Source organism: Megalobrama amblycephala, linkage group LG2 (genome assembly GCF_018812025.1).
Source record: "Megalobrama amblycephala isolate DHTTF-2021 linkage group LG2, ASM1881202v1, whole genome shotgun sequence".
NCBI lineage: Eukaryota > Metazoa > Chordata > Actinopteri > Cypriniformes > Xenocyprididae > Megalobrama > Megalobrama amblycephala.
The window spans coordinates 49708064-49727883 of NC_063045.1; the positions used below are offsets into that span (position 1 = coordinate 49708064).

At 36.0% G+C, this 19820-nt stretch overlaps 1 long non-coding RNA gene across 1 annotated transcript; it reads right to left on the reverse strand.

The window, feature by feature from the left end:
* Positions 1–1167: 1167 nt before the first annotated feature.
* LOC125262926 lies at positions 1168–15600 on the reverse strand. Its single transcript, XR_007183663.1, has 3 exons — positions 15498–15600; positions 8985–9056; positions 1168–1655 (listed from the first exon to the last, which is right to left on the reverse strand). It is a non-coding gene; the product is annotated as an uncharacterized LOC125262926 (long non-coding RNA).
* Positions 15601–19820: the final 4220 nt, after the last annotated feature.

The window sequence follows — 19820 nt, forward strand, 5'->3', positions numbered from 1 at the left end:
CTGATTCATTACATTTACTTTAATTATTAAAGGTGCAATATGTAATATTTTCTGTCCGCTATAGGTCACTAGAGGCCTATTCAAAACAAAGGCGTAACTTGATGACGCCAAGTTTGAGCACGGAATCTTGGGACATGTGGTCTCCACATCACAGCCGGTGGAAATAATCGGGATAGGACTCAGGAAGAAATCATGTTCATGGATAAGATTATTAACGTTACTGTAGTATGAAGCAGAGCAGGACCGAGTGTTGTGGGAGCTGAACGAGGCCGCTGGAGCGATCAAGCAGCAGAACTTTTACTATGCCACAGTCGCCTGCGCCGCTTCCGCTTTTCCGGTCATGAATATGAGGTAACACAGCTCTGTTTATCATATTAGATACATTTGAGTGTGTTGAAAATGATGTAATAATGTTACTCTGTGCCTTCGCTCGGCGGCTGCTGTGAGACACTGTTGCACACTGCTGTAAGCTAGATCGATTTTAGAATATCATATTAAATGCTGGATGGCTTGTGTTGATAAATGGCATGCAATTAATTTTAAAACGTATTGTATCATGGAGAAAATGCTGTATTACTGTTACTAAAAATAAAGCTGCATCTGATTATGCTATTTTAGCTACTTCACAAAATAGTGTTTTTCTCTGAGGCATGGAAAAAACATGGTACTTGCAAAAAATCAAGAAAATTAGATTTAAACAATAAGACTAAACGTGTTGAGCTATATAACAACAATTAGTGTTCTGTCTATAAATGTAACCAAACAGTTGTTCCCTTGCCTATTAAAACATGTAATATATTAAAGTGTCTTTGGTTTGTCCATGGTTTCTACAAAATAAAAACGGAAACCGAGGGTAATGACGCAATTGACAGGCGACTCCTCACATGTCCAGGAGCCTTGGTTGAAATTGCAATTTTCTCACAATTTACAAATAGTTTGAAACATTTGAGATATTGTAAGTACTCAATGAACAAAATATATAACACTGGCCTAGTGGTTTTTGGATATTTTACTGCAAAATTCTTACATATTGCACCTTTAATGAATAATTATTTTTAAAATATCAAATAAAAATAATGATTAAATTATACTTATAAAAAAAAAAAAACAAATAAAAATAATAAAATAAAAAATGATCAGAAAAGAGAGATTTATTTTAGTTCAGTTTAGTTCACAGGGGTACAACTGACAACATTTTTGTGAATCCCCATTCTACAAAATTCCAGTAAAGAGGGGTTTGCAGTAAAGTTTTTTGTCCAGCAGGTGGCAGTATACTCTATCTTTTACCCTATGCTTGAGGCGTCCAAAGAGATGACAAATATATCAAAAGCTAACTATAGATTTTACACATACATTCAAATGATATAAAAAAGATTAAACACATTTTCACATTATATGAACCAGCTCAGACTGTATCTGAACAAAAATATCTCTTGGCTTTATTTTTCAAACAAACTCGTTCTAGAACTCTCACTCTGTTGCATATGTGGGACATCAGTAACAGATCCTGGTGGCATCAAGGACAGAAGATCAACCCTGTGACATTTAGATCAGATGGACTGACACGACCAGATCTCTCAAATCTCTCTCTCTCTCTGCTTTCCTATAGAGACGAATCGTCTGGCAGACAGTGTGCGGCAGGGAGAGCCTCAGGCCTGATGGAAATGGGGAGATAATGTGTTTAGCATCAGATCTCCTGCAAAGGAAGCACTGCATCACAGCGATTTGATTAGGCCTTTTCCAAACAATCCCATTGATCAGAGTCATTATCTTTACTCAGATTTATGTTAACCAACAGGAAGCCATTATGTTGGGTCAACAAAATACGTTGAAGAGGACTCAGCACAGTATCATATCCCATTTCTAATGATGATGAATAGTAAGAGAGTAAATGAAAGACGCTGAGGGGGGACGACAATTGTGTTGACCTAATGTATGTGTGTGTTCATTGATCAAAAGGTCCTGCTGTATTTAAAAGAACACACTAAGATAATAGATCCTGCTTTAACTCAAAACTGGTGTTTACATGCACATTCATGTGAGTATGCAGGCATAATGCTGCCTTTTGAGCACATTTATACTTTTGACCAGTAGTGTATGTGATACTTTAACTCATTGAAAGGCTCTTTGAGCAATCCAGACATTCTGATCTTGAGCTGATTTGATTTTGACGTGACAAGAAAGAAAGTGCCTCTAGCTGCCCATTTGAGTGATTTGTTTAACGTGACATCTCTTACAGTGCTACATTACATCTCATTTTCAATCCTGATGAAGTCATTGACTATGCAAAACACTAGCGTTGCTGTCGAGATATGAGACATTTTTGGACACTATGCCAGGAAGTGGCTTTGCTGAAAACGCCAGTTTTGTTAAGTTGTTTGAGGTAACTTTAAAAGACAGAAACACAAAACTGGGCACATCCTACTGCTGAATAAATGCTTTTGGCATTTGGCCTCCACAGGCAAACTGATCTCTTTCCTTTCCTCTCACATCAGAGATATGGACATGCTAGTCAGCATAATTTGATTTAGGCTGGGAGCCATTTCCTGTGGAAGTGGACACTGAAAGAGAGAGAGTCTGCACCCAAGTCTTAGTTGACAGAATTGAGCCTGACATTGTCATAGAGCCTCTTCTAGCACTTGTAAAATGCTTCTCAGGTGTTTTGCCACCCATGCAGAAGTCTACAGCACATTTAAGCAGCTGAAACATGGTGTGAAATGAATAGAATCATGCAGTCGCAGTATAGTATATGACTATATATACTATATGCAGTGTTGGGGGTAACGCATTACAAGTAACTTGAGTTACGTAATCAGATTACTTTTTCAAGTAACTAGTAAAGTAACGCATTACTTTTTCAATTTACAACAAAATATCTAAGTTACTTTTTCAAATGAGTAACGCAAGTTACTTTTTCACATTTATTGACTGACATGTTGTCCCCATGTTGTGAGAAATAAAGTGCAGAGATATTGTGTGCGCTGTGTAAGCATGATGGTTATTGTAGTTCTAGACTAAATGTGAACATGCATTTACTCATCTCACTTGCACAAAAACATTCAGTATTCCTCAAAATGAATAAAAACAGTGAAATGCAATCTCAGAATTTTTGCAAACCTGTAATAATTCACTATATTAAATTACACAAATATACCTTATGTATTTAATCTCAATTATTAACCAATGTCTCTGCTGCTGACCTTCAATATATCTAATTCAGCCATACTAATAAGCAGAAATACTTTAGATTAGATTTAGAAATAAGAACTAGAACTTCCTTCTCCTGTATCCTATTCTTCTTAAATCCAGAACGGCAGCACATCTGAAAGGTTCGTTTGAGCTGCGCCCTCTACTGTACAGGTGTAAATATGCTTTTCCTTCAGCCTGAGGCTTATTGATTTCACTTTTGGTGTGAAAGGGCCTTTTTTGCCAAAAATAGAACTTTTTTGTTATTAAAAAACAAACAAACAATCAAGCCCAGCCCCGGTGAGAAAAAGTAACGCAAAAGTAAAGTAACGCATTACTTTTCATAAAAAGTAACGAAGTAACGTAATTAGTTACTTTTTTAGGGAGTAACGCAATATTGTAATGCATTACTTTTAAAAGTAACTTTCCCAAACACTGACTATATGTATATGCCATACCTATATATACCTATACCTATATACGAGCTGAGGTGATGTGACAGCAGCAGACAAATGGCTAGTCAAGTAGCCGCGCCCTTAATTATGCAGAACTTTAAGGCTTAATGTAATTTAAACGGATGAGTTATTAAAAAATTCTCCCCCCTCACAGTTGTCATGAAGGGCAAAATTAGCTATATAGACCAAAACCACAATTTGTACCAGGCTGTAAACATGTTTTTTTTCTGCTGTAATGTTGGGCATTTTAACATGGGGCTCAATGAGATTCTGCTCTGTTTTGGAGTCTGCCCCTAGCGGCCAGTCGATGAATTGCAGTTTAAGTCACTTCCGTATTGGCTTCAAGAGAAACGGGGGGAGGTTGCCGCTTGCAAGGAGCTCACTAAATCGAAAAAACAACAACAACAACAACAACAAAAAAAACGCCGAACAGAGGAGAGTCTGCTGATAAAAGAGAGAATGCGACAGAGCTCATAATAAAACGTGAATCAACATTTGCTTGGTTGAAATGTTGTAAAAGCAACACGGAGATGCCGTTTTTATCACTCAACAGGTGAGTAAGGTGTTTTATTGAACAGATAAATTGCCATATGTACCGCTCTAACAGAGTTCAGTGTAAAGCATTTTCTATTGTACATTTATTTCATTATGGTTGTTGTAGTACTGTGTAGTACTTATTTTCAAGGAAGTACTGTGTCTACTATCGGATAACTTCTTCAGCTAGTCAGCTTGAGATCCTTTCCATCTAAACTTCTTATATATAAGCCTAGTGAATGTTTTATGAGCAGTAGGATAATCTCTATCTCTTTTTAATTATGAGAAAGAACCATACGCACATGTTATGCACAGCCACAACCAAAACAATGCAGTATTGTTTTTTAACCGATAAAGAGCCAAAGGTTACATATATTCAGACATGCCATGTCTTTTTGGAGTTAAATATGCACACTGATTATGTATTTTAAGGTACATAATGTACAGTCCAAATGTTCTACGTTGAATATCTGGCATTCAAAATTTAAACTTACAAAATGTTAAACTTAACAATAATAATAAAAAGGATTTGAAACATTTAAAACAAATATCACAAAAAATAAATATCATTATTACAAAAGTAATATTAATAAAATAAATTCAAAATAAAATATATTTTGAAATATTTTTATTCATTTCACTCAAATTCTTTATTTTTTTCTTTTTTCTTTTGTGTTCTCAGGCTTTTGGTTCCCACTGTACTGTATATAAACCGACAATGGTCTAGTATGACTGACAGTGAAAATAAAGGAAATCTGTTATTGTAGACCGGTGTAAAAAGTCCAAATCTGTGGTCAATGGATCTGTGGAGTTCTGGATTTAAAACAGGGTCTGCGTGTGTTTGAGTCACTCGTTGCTCATTGCGGTCAACTTTGATGGATGACAGGAGTTGTGTGAGCTACACAGGAAATGCACCAAAGAGGATCCTTTGTTGTACTATACACCAATAGGGCAGGCTGAGTCATGCTGAAGCGCTAAGATGTCCCCCAGGACACGCACACTCAGATGTTAGAGATGGTTTTGTGTCCAATGTCAGGTTGTAATCTGTGTGGGAATTAACCCAGCTGCATGGACAATGCAGATGGAGTTGGCAGATGGAGTTGGCATTCTCTCAAACACTTTCTCACACCTTACAAATGCACCTCACGATTTTAAACAATGACCAATACTATTTTTATACATTATCTCAATAAATCAATTGTACTTCCAGAACATCTGAACATGTTGTGCTTTGTTTCATGAGACCTTTACAGTTAACACAGGTATTTCCTTGTAAAGCTTACATATTAGGCCTACTCTATTAATTGACTTTTTGTGTATATGGGATATGTGTCCCGTGCTGGCAAAACAAGTAAAAAATGTCAATTTTGGTTGAAATTAGTTCATTAAGCACTCATCTAAGGATCCTAACACGCAAACATTATCTGTTATGTCTTAAGTGAATGTTTGGTTAACCGTTGGGGAAAAACATTTGATGTGTAACATTATATTAGATCCGTTTGGTACAGTAGGTCTTAATATATTAGGCTGTCTGTTTCATAAATGTTAAAGGTGATAGAGAAGATTTTTTCGTCGACTGAGAATCCAAAGACTGTTACTGAGTTTTTGAAATGAGCGCATGCGTAAGAACAGCCCCCCTCCTTCACAGCTCATTTCGAGGGAACGCCTCCCAAAACTCATGCACGAGTATTGGAACACGAGTGTTTACCACCGGCATTCGCTGTGTCGTGTTAGTGGATTCATTATGTCGGACTCACCACAGGTAACTCATAATCTGCAGTTGTTACTCCTGTCTCCTGACAAAAACATCGCATGCGGCGCCTGTCAAGTCAAGTCAAGTCACCTTCATTTATATAGCGCTTTTTACAATGCAAATTGTGTCAAAGCAGCTTTACATTGATAATTGGTATATCATTTTTCCTTTTAAAGAATAGTGTCAATGCAGGCAGATCAAAAGCACTGTTGAATAAATGTCAAGGATACTGTTGAATATCAAATGTCAAGTCAAATTAAATTAAATTAGGGCTGCACGATTAATCGTACTTTATCACGATAACGATATCTGCTTCTCTCGATTGATTTTAAATAATCGTCACGATATTGGCCCGCTCTATGAAAATGAACATAATTTGGAAATATTGGAAGTAATATTAGGAATTTCGCTGTTTTATCTTTTGAAGTTCCTAAAGGTTTTACCATTTTGGAGTGGAGTGCCTGTGGAGTGTGGAAAGTTACTGGAGCGCGCAGCTGCGCACGTCTCTCACAAGGAACGTCACGGCAGTGATTGACAAGCCAGAGGGCCAATCGTTTACGCGATGATTGCGTAAACGATTGGCTGATGTTTTTAAGGCCCTACCTCATGCACAGATGATGTATATTAATATTATTACTTTCAGTGCACCTAATAAATAGTCTTTTATCAGTTAGTAAAGACAGTTTCAATTAATATTGCAAAAATGTATAAAACAAAACATCCTCTTTAGCACCTTTAATCAAACTATTGTGGAATCATAGGAAAAAACCTGAATATTTTTCCTATAGATATGGATTTTGACTTGGTTTGTGCCAAATTTGGTGCAGTGATTTTAAGGAATGGTTGCTAGGTGATTTTGTTTTGGAACCTTCAGAAAACTTTTTCGTCGATTTTTCTCAAAACTGACTTTGCTAACTCTATCTACTTCAAACAGGTGTAGCTCAGTCATTTTTTGTCAGATTCCAACAAAAATCATACATCATTTTAAAGTTTTTTTTAATAGAGAATGTGAGAATTACAATAACACATTTTTTGAAAAAGCACGGGTCACATATATTTAAATGAACAAAAAGTAAAAATTATATATATATATATATATATATATATATATTACACAGTACAGTCCAAAAGTTTGGAACCACTAAGATTTTTAATGTTTTTAAAAGAAGTTTCGTCTGCTCACCAAGGCTACATTTATTTAATTAAAAATACAGTAAAAAACAGTAATATTGTGAAATATTATTACAATTTAAAATAACTGTGTACTATTTAAATATATTTGACAAAGTAATTTATTCCTGTGATGCAAAGCTGAATTTTCAGCATCGTTACTCCAGTCTTCAGTGTCACATGATCCTTCAGAAATCATTCTAATATGCTGATTTGCTGCTCAATAAACATTTATGATTATTTTCCATCTTGAAAACAGTTGTGTACTTTTTTTTCAGGATTCCTTGATGAATAGAAAGTTCAAAAGAACAGCATTTATCTGAAATACAAAGCTTCTGTAGCATTATACACTACCGTTCAAAAGTTTGGGGTCAGTAAGAATTTTTATTTTTAATTTTTTGAAAAGAAATTAAAGAAATGAATACTTTTATTCAGCAAGGATGCATTAAATCAATCAAAAGTGGCAGTAAAGACATTTATAATGTTACAAAAGATTAGATTTCAGATAAACACTGTTCTTTTGAACTTTCTATTCATCAAATAATCCTGAAAAAAAATATTGTACACAAATATTTTGTACAATTGTACACATTAAATGTTTCTTGAGCAGCAGATCAGCATATTAGAATGATTTCTGAAGGATCATGTGACACTGAAGACTGGAGTAATGATGCTGAAAATTCAGCTTTGCCATCACAGGAATAAATTACTTTGTGAAATATATTCAAATAGAAAACAGTTATTTTAAATTGTAATAATATTTCACAATATTACTGTTTTTTACTGTATTTTTAATTAAATAAATGTAGCCTTGGTGAGCAGATGAAACTTCTTTTAAAAACATTAAAAATCTTAGTGGTTCCAAACTTTTGGACTGTACTGTATATATATATATATATATATATATATATATATATATATATATATATATATATATATATATATATATATATACATTTAATATAGGCCTATATATAATTAACATTATTTCAAATGACACATAAAAAATGACTCATGGTTTACTGAGAAAGTCAGTTAACGGCTGTGAACGATTCACTGATTGTGTTTGATTTGACCCACTTACTCATGAACACATCAGCCTGTGAAGTGTAAGTCATGCACCTCAATGAAGATATAGAAGAAAACTTAAGTCGCTTACACCCAGCATAGCCCTTTGAAGTGCAGCAGAGGGGGCAGCCCAGCCCCTTGGTCTCCTGCCCAGCTGGGGAGAGTTAGTGTGTCCTGGGACGTTCAGATGCACAGTGACACATGGGGGTGTTTGAGGCTGCTGAAAGGGGCCCCGACCGAAGCTAAAACCACTACGCATTTGATCTAATAAGCATGTCTGTTTTCTATCAAGACATTTTGTGCAGTGATTGACAGAAGTAGGCCTATTGATAAAAATTTACATGGAAGAGAGTAAATACATGTCAAAAACAAGTGTAACTGTCTGTATAAGTTGCCTTCATAATGCTAGGATGCTCTGGGTGGATGCTAGGGCATTGTTTTATGGTTGCTTTGGTATTTTTAGCATGTTGCCTAGTGGTTGTTAGGTTGTTGTAGGTTGCTGCTAGGTGGTTTCTTGGCTCAAGTCAAAAGATCTCATTCCCAAGTCTTTTTATCTTTCTGGTCCCTAGATACCTCATGTCTTGCTTATTTTTGTCTTTTAATTGTCAATCAAGAGGTATTGATCACTTAGAAAACCATTTCTCCTCAATGTAGCACAGAAGTATGAGCAATAGCAATAAGTGTTAGTGTTGCACTAATTGTGATTGCCTATAGATGGCACTGTTGTAAAAGTGTAAAAATACTTCAAATTACATATTTACACATATGAACATCTGATGGCACATTGAAATCACACTACATAAATGTGCTAAGCATACCTTTCACAATATTCCCGATGTGCTGTTTTCTTTAAGACGTTGTGCAGCGCTCCATTGGTATGGTCCTCATTTCTAGCAGCAAGAAGTGTGAGAAAAGAAGAAGAAAGAGACAGAAATGAAAGGCAGAAGGGGCCAGAGTGAAACTGTCCTTTGTGATCAGATATCAGAGGGCTCTGTTATTAGCCCTCCTCTCTTCAAGCCCGCAGACTGCTTTTCATCTTTACTGAGTGTCAGTAGTAAAAGCTGGAGGTCATCTGGAGCGCTATACCTGCGTTAGCGCATGTGCTTCTGTGCTTTCAGCTTTACTGAGGTCAGCTCACAGCCATGTCAACACTGCCATTTAACAAAAGACCACTGACAGGAGATCAGACACTCACCCCAGAAAAGATCATTTACATGGTCCGGCGTGACATTTACACTGATGAAAAACACAGGGTGCTTCGAGTCACTTTTGATTAACATGATGGTCTTTTAGGACTCTTGTTTAGTGAACTTAGACGCTTTGTAGATAAATCTGAACGGGATGTTCTCGCAGGTAGCCTGAGCAAACATCATCTTTCATTTGGCTGTTTTCTTTGCTGCAAGTTTCCCTGCTGTTTTTCTGTGCTCCTGTTAGTGTGCATGACAGAATCTGAACTGAAGGCCTGTCAAGTATGTACTCGATGGTGGAGACTTTCTGCCAGTCAGCGGAAAAGTTTGATTAAAACATGTCACCTTGCAGAAAATCTGCCAAGTCACTTTGAATCACTCGGTTTCCTACAGTTCTGCCGGGGACTTATAAATGTCAGAAGGTCACTGAGCGGTCTCAAAGTGCGAGTTGAGTTAGCTTATGAGATGAGTTTACTGTGTTAGTAAGTGGAAGTGTTAGTTCTCTTATGGTTAGTTGCATGCTGAGTCAGCACAGTATGCCCGTGCAAGAAGATCCAGATTTGTTAGGAAGATTGAGTTAGCTTTACTTTGCATTGCGCTGTTAAAACCCTACGTATTAAACTTTGGCATTTAACTTGTTTGTGCTGTGGACATGAATGATGATATTGTTGAGGGGAGTTACTTTAAAGTGATCAAACTATAATGCAGTATTAAAGGTATAATTCACCCAAAAATGAAAATTCTGCCATTAATTACTCACCCTCATGTAGTTTCAAACCCGTAAGACTTTCGTTAATCTTTGGAGCACAAATGAAGATCTTTTTGATGAAATCTGAGAGCTTTCTGTCCCTCCATAGACAGCTACGCAACTGACACTTTGAGTGGTTTAGTCCAAATTTTCTGAAGAGACTTGATAGCTTTATGTGATGAACAGATTTAATTTAGGCTTTTAATCACATATAAACCAAACCTGCTTCACACGCAAGAACAAACCTCTTCCTGAAGCTCAAACTGTGTAACACACAAGAATGAACCTCATTGGTTCTCACATGCGTCAAGCAAACATGTTTGAGCTTTCGTTTACCACAACTGGTGTGTGCGTTGATGAATGTTTGTTTATATGTGAATAAAAGCCAACATTAGATTTGTTCATCATATAAAGCGATCAAGTCTCTTCAGAAAATGTGGACCAAACCTGCTCAATACATATGGATTAGTTTTACAATCTCTAAGAACTTTTTGAAGCGTCAAAGTACATTGTAAAACATTTTCAGCTGGTTAACCTGAGTTAACTCAACTTGAAGATAACCTTTGTTTCAACTAAAAAAATTAAAAAATTACACTTAAAGTAATGCATTGTCTTGACAATTTGTGAGTTGAAACAAAGGTTATCTTCAAGTTGAGTTAACTCACATTTTTAAGGCAGCAGGTGAACTTTAATTTCTAAGTTTAACCAGCTGAAAATGTTTTACAGTATGGAGGGACATAAAGCTCTCAGATTTAATCAAAAAGATCGTCATTTGTATTCCTAATATTAACGAAAGTCTTACGGGGTTGGAATGACATGAGGGTTTTCATTTTTGGGTGAACTAACCCTTTAAACCATTTAAAGGTGCCCTAGAATCAAAAATTGAATTTACCTTGGCATAGTTGAATAACAAGAGTTCGGTACGTGGAAAAGACATTCAGTGAGTCTCAAACTCCATTGTTTCCTCCTTCTTATGTAAATCTCATTTGTTTAAAATACCTCCGAAAAACAGGCGAATCTCAACACAACACCGACTGTTACGTAACAGTCGGGATCATTAATATGTACGACCCAATATTTGCATATTCTAGCCCATGTTCAAGGCATTAGACAAGGGCAGCCAGTATTAATGTCTGGATCTGTGCACAGCTGAATCATCAGACTAGGTAAGCAAGCAAAGACAATAGCGAAAAATGGCAGATGGAGCGATAATAACTGACATGATCCATGATAACATGATATTTTTAGTGATATTTGTGAATTGTCTTTCTAAATGTTTCGTTAGCATGTTGCTAATGTACTGTTAAATGTGATTAAAGTTACCATCATTTCTTACTGTATTCACAGAGCGAATTTTCATTTTTAAACACTTGCAGTCTGTATAATGCACAAACACAACTTTATAACTTCATTCTTTATAAATCTCTCCAACAGTGTGTAATGTTAGCTTTAGCCACAGAGCACTATCAAACTCATTCAGAATCAAATGTAAACATCCAAATAAATACCATGCTTACATGATCCGACGCATGCATGCAGTATGCATGACGAACATCTTGTAAAGATCCATTTAAGGGTTATATTAACTGTGTGAACTTTGTAAATGCACTATATTATAGTCGAGAGCTCAGGGGCGGGGAGCGCGAGGATTTAAAGGGGCCGCAGCCTGAATTGGTGCATAGTTAATGATGCCCCAAAATAGGCAGTTAAAAAAATGTATTAAAAAAAATCTATGGGCTATTTTGAGCTGAAACTTCACAGACACATTCAGGGGACACCTTAGACTTACATTATATCTTGTAAAAACTGGTTCTAGTGCACCTTTAAAGTTTTTCACCATATATGGTTTTAGCATTTTTTTCCCCAAATTACAAACATTTTTATAGTGCATACCATTAACCAAGATAAATAAATGCTCTTAAGAATTGTTCATTGTTTCACTCATGATAGCTATTGCATTAACTAATGTTAATGTTTAGAGGCCAGGAATTTACACCGCACAGAAAAATGCCAACAAAAACCAACAAACACGTTGGCAGTTGGATTTAGAATTTTATGAAGAATAACTCTCATGTTTACACTGCCCCAACAGACACCAACAAACACTGATTGAACATGGTCAGTCAGGTGAAAACTAAACTGTGTTTTGTACTACAGAGTTATTTCAGTCAGATCTTACTTGGCGCAGCAAGGTCATAGAGATCTGCTGATATTCTGAATGAACCTTGGAGTTGCTAACGATCTCATTAATGTAAAGTGTTTTCTCTCACAGGCCATAATTCTACTGCTTCATTTCCTTGTCACACACCACCTTCCAGTTGAGAAGCAGAGTGCATCACATGTGCAAAAGAGAAGCGGGTTACATTGTTTGCGAAGCGCTGCGGCAAGTGTTCACACCCCATCAGGTTAAAGGGAAGCTCAGTAGATCCAGTAAATGATAGTCTGTGGTTTAGAGCTTTCGATTTTACAACACATTGTTGGAGCGAAATGGCATTTCATTTGCCAAGTGGGAATTACTTGCATATGGTATTGGAATACTCCTCTGTTAGGAAGCACCTTTGAACAAAACCCTTGTAAAACATTAAAGGATTGTGTAGGACATTTTTGAAAGGTCTGGATTTAACTTGCACAGTTTAGTCCATAATTGTGTCGCATTACTCCTGTGTAAATGTAAATATTTCTTTCTTTTGTGTCATGGATTATTAGGCTTGTGTACTATCTATCTATCTATCTATCTATCTATCTATCTATCTATCTATCTATCTATCTAAAGTTCAATACGGTCAATAAGTTCACAGAATTCAGGCTACATAACATTTGACATTTGATTTGTAATCATCTGTTTGCTTCAATTTTCAACGCTCTGCCCCTCAAGTCGAACAAAAGTGACATTATCTCCAAGCTTGACTTTCATTTGAATCGAAGAAGTCATTTCCGTGGACAAAAGCTATGTGTAATTTACCGAGGAACAACATCACACACATGAATCAAAGCTAATGAAATGTGTAGGTTTTGTTTTGAGAGTCCCTTGGATACTTTACAGTCAAGAGTTTGTCATCGCCCAGAATTCCCAAAAACTCTCTGCACTCCACATTTAATCCAAACAAAGCCCACATACTCTCAGCATGCCAAGATTGCTCTCGGCTGGAAAGGTGCTTATTCTCTCTAGTTATTCACGTTCTACATTAATCACCTCGTCCCACTAGACTGTCACTGCTTTTGCCAAGAGACTCTGGGAATTGTTGTTCAGTCTGTGTAAAAGGTTGTGTACCTTTTGGGTTCAATGTGTAGACTAGAGGGAGTTCTTTCTGTGGATACAGTAGCTGTTGAGAACGGAAGAATGAGTGGTTTTGGTAGCGCTTGGATATTGAAGAGTAAATCAACATGTGTGGATCAGGGACGGATTATGATGTTGGCATGCCCTGGGCACGGATGGGGCCCATCACAGGACGTGTTCTTGCTTTCAAAACAGACGGACTGCAGCAGAACTGAACAGAAGGTGTATTTATAGCTGCATTAAATTTCATGCTGTTGCAAATGTAACACTCAAGATATTTGTCCAGTGCGATGTGCTGTGACGGGCAAAGATGTCCATTTAGCTACACTACTGTTCAAAAGTGTGGGGTTGGTAAATTTTTTTGAAAAGTCTCTTTTGCTTAGGCCTACGAAAGCAAAAATATAGTAAAAACAGAAATATTGTAAAAATATAACTACAATTTAAAATAACCGTTGTCTATTTTAAAGGTGCCCTAGATTATGTTTTTAAAATATATAATATAAGTCTAAGGTGTCCCCTGAATGTGTCTGTGAAGTTTCAGCTCAAAATACCCCATAGATTTTTTTTTTATTAATTTGTTTAGCTGCCTATTTTGGGGCATCATTATAAACACGCCGATTTTATGCTGCGGCCCCTTTAAATCCCGTGCTCTCTGCCCACAGAGCTCGCGCTTGCCTTGAACAGTGCCTTAACAAAGTTTACACAGCTAATATAACCCTCAAAATGGATCTTTACAAAGTGTTCGTCATGCATGCGGCATGCATGCGTCGGATTATGTGAGTATTGTATACTGTTATATTGTTTACTTCTGATTTTGAATGAGTTTGACAGTGCTCCGTGGCTAACGGCTAATGCTACACTGTTGGAGAGATTTATAAAGAATGAAGTTTGTTTATGCATTATACAGACTGCAAGTGTTTAAAAATGAAAATAGCGATGGCTCTCTTGTCTCCGTGAATACAGTAATAACCGATGGTAACTTTAACCACATTTAACAGTACATTAGCAACATGCTAACGAAACATTTAGAAAGACAGTTTACAAATATCACTAAAAATATCATGTTATCATGGATCATGTCAGTTATTATTACTCCATCTGCCATTTTTCGCTATTGTTCTTGCTTGCTTACCTAGTCTGTTGATTCAGCTGTGCACATCCAGACATTAATACTGGCTGCCCTTGTCTAATGCCTTTCATAATGTTGGGAACATGGGCTGGCATATGCAAATATTGGGGCGTTGACCCCGACTGTTACGTAACAGTCGGTGTTATGTTGAGATTCGCCTGTTCTTCGGAGGTCTTTTAAACAAATGAGATTTATATAAGAAGGAGGAAACAATGGAGTTTGAGACTCACTGTATGTCATTTCCATGTACTGAACTCTTGTTATTTAACTATGCCAAGATAAATTCAATTTTTCATTCGAGGGCACCTTTAATATATTTTAAAGTGTAATTTATTCCTGTGATGGCAAAACTGAATTTTCAGCATCATTACTCGGTGTCACATGATCCTTCAGAAATCATCAGAATTTACTAATTTGCTGCTTAATAAACATTTCTTATTATTTTCAATGTTGAAAACAGTTGTGCTGCTTAATATTTTTGTGGAAACCGTGATATATTGTTTTTCAGGATTCTTTGATGAATGGAAAGTTCAAAAGAACCACATTTATTTGAAATAGAAATTTTTTGTAACAATGCAAAAGTCTTTACTGTCATTTTTGATCAATTTAATGCATCCTTGCTGAATAAAAGTATATTTTTTTTCAACAAAAAAGAACAGTAGAGTATATAGACCAATATATATCACAGAATAACAGACTGACTGTTAGCATGTTGATACGTTGCAACGATATTATTATATTATACCCAATATTATATTATATCCATGATTATACTCATTATAATAAATACGAATGCACAGATATTAAAAAAATATTGTCTGTTTGATACAATAAGCCAGTAATTATTTTCATGTTATGGTTGATATCCGTCTTTTTGATATTTGCTACAAAATTACATTTAACACGGTTATGAAATTATTATTGTTTTTAAAGATTAACTTTAAAGGGTTAGTTCACCCAAAAATGAAAATTCTGTCATTTATTACTCACCCTCATTTCGTATAAGACCTTCGCTCATCTTCGGAACACAAATTAAGATATTTTTGATTGAAATCCGATGGTTCAGAGAGGCCTGCATAGACAGCAATGCAACATCTCAAGATCCAGAAAGGTACTCAAAACATATTCAACACAGTTCATGTGAGTAGAGCGGTTCAACCCTAATATTATAAAGAGACGAGAATACTTTTTGTGCGCCAAAAAAAACAAAATAACAACTTTTCAACAATATCTAGTGATGGGCGATTTCAAAACACTGCTTCGAATCTTTTGTTTCGAATCAGTGATTCAGAGCGCCAAAGTCACATAATTTCAGCAGTTGATCCAAATCGCTGAATCGAAACTAGATTTTAAGTGAGATTTTAAGACTTTAAGTTAGCGTTAAAGGATGGCAAAAATAAACTAAATGTAAAAATAGGGGAAATGAGCAACTAATCAACTAATACTGACAAATATAATGTTAAAATCTCTATTTTGTCTGGCCGATATTGTCGTGCATCGCTAATAACTAACAAATCCAATGTCAAAGCATTCATCATTGTTATTAGCATAAGACAACATGTATTTTTTTAATGCTACGGGCCTGGTAAATATGAATGTAACGCTCATCAGGGCCCCCTGCTGGTCTGGTGCCCTGTACAAGAGCCTGGCAGGTCTGTGGGTTAATCCATCTGAGATTTTGATCTGTGTAGGTGGATATAGAATATTTGAGATCTGACAGGCATGGAGAAGGAGCTCTCCTCAGATGGAGCAGTCATCCTACACTTATCCTTTGCCGTTCCCGCAAACGTGGAAGTGTGGCAGACGAGATAACATGGCTAATGCGCACACATGTGACCCACATCATTCTGGTGTAATCCAGTATGGTAATCACTCTTTAAATATACTTGAATAAACTATAATTTCCTCAATGACAGGCTGGATAGAACGCTTGGCCTCCACAACAGCCTTATTATCTTTGACAGTTTCAATCTATATTATTAATATCCCATCTCCGGCAGCTAGCTGCGGGTTTGCTGAATTTCCCATGCTGAGGTTTGAACTTTATCCTTGATGTTCAAACAGTCTTCTCTAACTCTGTAGCTGACAAGAATCTTTCAGGCACTGCAGGCGTTATGTGCAGCATGAAGGCTAAAAGCTAAAGCCAGCATGGCTGTGAACGGTATTGCTGTGGTTATGAAGAGGAGTAGAAAATTACATGGGGTTACTATGTAATTTGAACACAAGGAGACATTTGTCCATTCTCTTTCCTGTGGGTTGAACGTCACTGCTTTGTACACACCTGTGGCTCTGTGGGGAGGCCTGTTGAGTGGGCTCTGTTTTGGAGGAAGTAGGTCCAATATGCTTGTCGTTCAACCTAGCCTGTGCACTTACCTCAGCTTGACCAAAAGAATGTCAACTGAAGTGCCTATTTATATAACTAGAACAATCAAACCCTGTCACATCGTGGTACAACACACACTGCCTCAGTTTGCATGCTTCCGTTTCAGGCGTTCGCTTTGTGCTGTGTGTGAATTAACATCTTCTGGCAAATTCAACTATTTAACAGAGAAATAAAGATTTCAAGGTCCACATCCTTCTTCCTTTTTCTTTGAAAAGGCACAGAGAAAGAGCGGTTTGTGTAAATACTCCATGCCTTCAAGCTCTCCCCTCCTTCACAGATTTAGTTAAAGTATCTCTTTGTATAAAGGGAGATGTGGTTATTTCAATGGGTTTCATCAGTTGTTTGAGGGAATTGTTAGTATGTTCAAATCATTTGCGCTCGCTCATCCAAATTTAGTCATCTGATGTTAAAATTTGAGCCCCTCTTGGCTTGCTGATTTTTGCTAAAGAAAAAAGGCAGTTCCCATGATTTCCACCATTGAGTTTTCTAATGGATAATCTGACTTTGCTTTAAGTTTGCATATTCCTGATGTTATTAAATAAAATATATATTCACAAAACACAATATTCCTGCTCGTGAGTGAAAAGAATGGATTAGTGTTGTTATTGTTAACAAATCGTTATTTGATATAAAGCTGAAATAAAATATATATATATATTGCTGTATATATATATATATATATATATATTGCTGTATATATATATATATAAAAGTTGAAGTTGAAGTAATACAATTATTGAAACAAACTGAAATGCAAATAAATAAAAGTTAAATCAAACAAAAGCACATAACAAAATTACTAAAACTTAAACTAAAATGAAAACAAATATATAAGCGAACTTGATAATGTATTTTAGTGGCATCAATAATTGTGTAACACCAAATTTAAACTCTGAAATCTGCATGTCAATTTATTGTTAATGGAATGTAATGTTGATGACCTATAGTCAACATAAGCTAATTAAAGGGATAGTTCACCCAAAAATAAAAATTATCCCATGATTTACTCACCCTCAAGCCATCCTAGGTGTATATGACTTTACACATGATCTTCTTTCAGATGAACAGAGATATATTTAAAAATATCCTTAGTCCTCCAAGGTTTATAATGGTTGTGAATGGGGGGGCCACGTTTTGAAGTAAAAAATAATGCATCCATCCATAAAAAAAAAAAGTAATCCGTACGACTGCAGTGGGTTAATAAAGGCCTTCTGAAGCGAAGCGATATGTTTTTGTAAGAAAAATATCCATATTTAAAACTTTCTAAATTCAAATAACTAGCTTCCCAGCCCTATTTTTTTTTAACCGCGAGGGGTGTCTAAGCTTACAATACTCCTACATCCTACGTCATACATCGCGTCAGAGGATTACTCATTTGGTACAAGTCAACTTGCGCAGTATGTGTACGGTCATCTGCCGGAAGCTAGTTATTTGAATAACTAGCTGCCTCCCCATTCACAACCATTATAAAACTTGGAGGACTAAGGATATTTTTAAATATATCTCTGATTGTGTTCGTCTGAAAGAAGATAGTTACTGTATATACACCTAGGATGGCTTGAGAGTGAGTAAATCATGGAATAATTTAAATTTTTGGGTGAACTATGCCTTTAATATTCATGGGCATAGTCTCAGTGGCATCACAACTTTCCTATCTTTGGCTTCTATAGTCTAAAAGTAATTCTGGTTTAAATTGACATCTACATTCATTCATTTAGCAGGCACTTTTATTTAAAGAAACTTAAAAGAAACTTACAAATGATGATCCAATGATATACTGACCCTCCAGTCTGGCAGTTTAAAAGGTTTGTAAATAGTTTGAATAACATTAACCACATCATTTCTTCTGCACACAGCTTTTCTGAATCAAGCCACCATCTTGAGGCTGAGTTGGGGGTTTTGTGCTGATGCTAGTCTGATTTTAATCTTTTAAAATCCTTTTCTTTTTTGGCCATTGCCCCCTTTGATTCTGTGATTTATATGTTCTAAATGATGAAATGCTTCCCATCAGGCGCTCCCTATATATGGCCATATATTGTATCACACATATATGCATGTTGACAGTTGTGGTGAATCTGATTAGACTCTGTCATGGTGGTCTGGGTAAGATGGTAAAAAGTCACATGTCTACACTTAATTTCAACAAAAAGCAGCACTAAAGGAACCATTCTGTTTTGCTGCTGTGCGTGTTGAGACCACACAGTGACTGAAACAAAACACAATGCACCTTTATCTGTCCGTCACAAGCAGCACGAATCGAGTCTGCACACGCAGTGACCTCAAACTCATATATTGCTCAGTATACGCATTTAGATCTGTAAACCTAAAAATATGTTATTTGTTATTTACTGACTTAAAATATCTCTTGATATATGTGTTTTTGTATTAGTAGTGTTAGTTAAGTGCTATTTTAGTATTATTTATATACCACTATATTATTTATTTATATTTTAAATAGCTTTTATTTTTATATCTTCAATTTTCATTTTAAATTTTAGTAATTGTATGTGCTTTTGTCATTTTTAAAGGTGCGGTAGAATGGAAAATTGAATTTACCTTGGCATAGTTGAATAACAAGCGTTCAGTACATGGAAATGACATACAGTGAGTCTCAAACTCCATTGTTTCCTCCTTCTTTTGTAAATCTCATTTGTTTAAAAGACTTCCGAAGAACAGGCGAATCTCAACATAACACCGACTGTTACGTAACAGTCGGGATCATTAATATGTACGCCCCCAATATTTGCATATGCCAGCCCATGTTCAAGGCATTAGACAAGCCAGTATTAACGTCTGGAGCTGCACAGCTGAATCATCAGACTAGGTATAAGCAAGCAAGGACAATAGTGAAAAATGGCAGATGGAGCGATAATAACTGTCATGATCCATGATTACATGATATTTTTAGTGATATTTGTGAATTGTCTTTC